We start from the raw sequence: 3,838 nt of genomic DNA, 5'->3' as shown, positions 1-3,838 counted from the left end.
CGCGAGGCCTTCGGCTCCCTAGACTGTAGCGTTCCCGAGCTCACGGTGCGAGGTGGCCAGGCTGATGCTGCATCCGAGCACTGGCCGGAGGGCGCGCGGCTGTACTCCCGGGCGCAGGCGGGACTTCCGGCGGAGCGGCGGGGGACGCACCCGGCCAGTTCCGTGGGAGCCTGCGGGAGCTGGGGACTGATGGCTATCTCTGGTTGGTCTCGCCTTGCCTAGCCGCAGCTCTGTGTTGTGCCTTTTCTCTCCTGGGTCTCTCCCTTGGTCTCCTGCACTCTTAGGGAGGTGAGCGGTTCTGCCTCACAGAGACATAAATTGTACCAGGCAAAGGACAGGGTAGCGCTTCTGCTAGCTTATGGGGTTGGGGTGAGGGACGACTGCGAGCCCAGGCCACATCGCCTGTCCCCGTTTATGCTCTGAGCAGGATGAAGCGTGTGTTCAACGTAATCCGCCTTCAGTAGAGGAACTCAATGGCGTTGGTCAGTAGTTCACAGCTGGGAGACAGCTGATGTTTGGAGAACCATTGCTCGTAATTAAGAAAGGAAGGAAGGAAGAAACAAAACTCATTCTGTGTATGCGTGTGGGTGTGTACAAGGTAACATGGCATCAGATCCCTTGAAGCTGCAGTTGCAGACTGTTGTGAGCCCGCCCTTACCTTGGGTTTTTCTATTGTTGCTGTGATAAAATATCATGACCAAAAGCAACTTGGGGATGAAAGTTTATTTCATTTTATGGGTCACAGTCTGCCACTGACTGAAGTCAGGTCAGGAACTGAAGCAAAAACCATGTAGAAACCATTGCTTGCTAGCCAGCTTACTTCTCATGGCTTGCCCAGGTGACACCCCCCCCCCTCCTCCTTCATCCTGCCCTCATCAAACATTCAAGAAAATTCCCACAAGCCAATCTGGTGGGGCCGTTTATCAACTGTGGTTCTCTACACAGGTAATACTAGCTTGTGTCAAATTAACAAGGAATACTAATCAAGTCCATGTCCATAGCCTCTCACATTTCCAGCCCAATAACCATATCATTTTTTGTGCAGCCATTTAAAAATGTTATTAAATGGATGCCACAGCACAGGTGACTTCAGCTATTACAGGAGGACTGGGAGTTGGAAGCTAACCTGGATTGCACGGCAAGAATGGCAAGGTGTTACATGCTTTTAATCCCAGCAGTCTGGAGGGAGAGGGAGGTGGATATCTGATCTCAATAGTTCCAGGACATTCAGACGCTGACACAGAGAAGGAAGGAAGGAAGGAAGGAAGGAAGGAAGGAAGGAAGGAAGGAAAGCATGTGATTGTTACTGGCTCTTCATTGCACAAAAGGCTAGGAATTGGAGTGAAACATGGTTCTTTTCATTCAAAGAATCACTTCTTGGGAACAAAAGACATAAAAATCCTTGCACAGGTACTGCAGTTTCTTTTATTAAATAATAAAACTTACGAGTAAATATTACAGAATAAGCCTGAGAGATCATAGAGCAGTGGAGAAATGAATACCTGCCTCTCACCACTTCCCAGATCTAAGAGCTCAAGCATCCTCTCAGCTCCTCCTTGTCCTCCCTGTGCCTTTCTATCTCCCTCTGAGTCCACCAGGAAACTGTGGTCCACTCCAGCCAGCTGAACATGGGAATTCATGTTCAACCAAAGTTGGACTCTGTTAGTGGTCCTGGAACAATCAACACAAAATGCCCCCAACATTCCCCCTTTTTTTGTCTTAAAAGGATTTCAACTCCAACATAGTAAAACTATATACAATAAGAACACTTATCAGGTATTGTACAAATAGAAAGGGAAGGTTAACAAAATAAAGTTATATACAATAAGAATTACATTCATAGGGAGGGAAGGGGAACTGGGGTTGGTATGTAAAATAAAAGTTTGTATTGCTGGGCATTGGTGGTACATGCCTTTAATGCCAGCACTCGGGAGGCAGAAGCAGGTAGATCTTTGTGATTTCCAGGCCAGCCTGATCTAAAGAGCTAGTTCCAAGACAGACTCCAAAGCAATACAGAGAAACCTGTCTCAAACACCCCCCCCCAAAAAAAAAGTCTTAAAAAAATAAAATAAATTTTAGATTTCCAAAATTTAAATAAATAAGTAAATAAAAAACAAGATAACAATTACATTCATAATGTTGATTCCATTTGGCAAATCCCGAGAAAATACCCATTATCTATGGTCTCTTGATGAGTACAAAGTTTTGTGCCTAAGTTACTTTTTTTCATTACTAAGAAAAACTGTAACTATTACTATCTAGTCTTCAACCCCATCAGAGGCCTGCAAAGGCTATAATATTGAACAGGAACTACAGAACAAACAACTTCCAAAACTAGAAATGACAGAGAGCTGGCTGCCTGGAATGTCACCTAAGGTTCCTCTATAAAGTTATAGCATCCATTAGGCCTATAGGCCTAGAATATCTGACAGACTTTTCTGTGAAGCAGGAATTTTGAAGGACTGTTCCACCTTCTCTTACAAAGTTCAACAGTTGCCTTCTTTTGTGTCCTACTTGTACAATTTGGACTCCATAGTGTCAGTACTTAAGGTAAGGGCAATTTCTTTGCCCAGTGGCACATCATTCTCTTTTGGAGTAAATTGGTACAGCCAGGAACAGACATATCTCACTGTGATGAAAAGACTTTTGTTATAAAACATTAAAATGTCATATTCTATAGGTATATATTTAAAATGTCTCTGATTGACCTTGAAAATATACCTAAAATAACTGTTTCATTGTTGCAGATGACTAATAGCCTATATTTTTTATTTTCCTAAATAGCTTTCAAGGACTAGAACTTTACATTGCATTTTTAAATGAGCTGCATAGGTATAATGATTAAATAAAAGAATAGAAATAGCCGGGCATTGGTGGAGCATATCTTTGATCCCAGCACTCGGGAAGCAGAGGCAGGAGGATCTCTGTGAGTTTGAGGCCAGCCTGGTCTACACAGCAAGTTCCTGGAGAGGTTCCAAAGCAAAGCAATACTGAGAAATCCTGTCTTGAAAAGCATATGTGTGTGTGTGTGTGTGTGTGTTTATATATATATATATATATATATATATATATATATAGTGTGTGTGTATTACAGTATAATAAAAATGGCTTTAAATTTGTATCAAAATACAATGTCTTAAACAAAAATAGAAACATATAGTCTGTTTTCACAAAATAACCTTGAATTTATAGTAGTATACAAAATTTAATACCACTGTAAAATATTTGAGATTAATTGTTGCTTTTTAGTTTAAAGTAAATTCAATAATCTACCCTTTTATCCTATCATTCCTGTATCCCAATATTTTCTTTTCAGAAAGAGATCCTTGAATCTAACATCCCTTGCTTAGTTTTCTCCTGACCATGACCAGTAACAACTTCTGTCCAACCCCCCTAAATGAAGACAAGCATTCACAAATGACCAAAGCCACCCAACTCACCTCTTGGGAATGTGGGTGTCATGTTCTTAAAATTACTTCCTGCAGTCTGGGGGTGACAGCATCTTTAGGGGACCCTGAAAAAAATGGAGATAAAGATCAAGTTCTGGGAGGGCAAGCTGTTGTCATGGGACAGTGCAAGGCTTATCTGAAATTCTGACTGGAGTAAGCTACAAGGTTGGCCTATCTTAGCTAACTGCTTTGAAGGTGTCCTAAGTAGTTTGTAGTTTAAAGCTGAGCTTTGGGTGGTGTTTACCAAAATCCAGGTGGATTCATCATTGTGGGGTCCCAATATCCTTTGGGCACTGTTAGGAATGATCAAGGCTCACTGAAGGAAATGTAAACATTTTGAATATCATATGCAGCAGATCTCAAGACGGTTAAAGATACAATCTATTAAA

Source organism: Phodopus roborovskii, unplaced genomic scaffold (genome assembly GCF_943737965.1).
Source record: "Phodopus roborovskii unplaced genomic scaffold, PHOROB, whole genome shotgun sequence".
Lineage (NCBI taxonomy): Eukaryota > Metazoa > Chordata > Mammalia > Rodentia > Cricetidae > Phodopus > Phodopus roborovskii.
The sequence above is the reverse complement of the archived record's forward strand: the minus strand, read 5'-3'. Positions refer to the sequence as shown.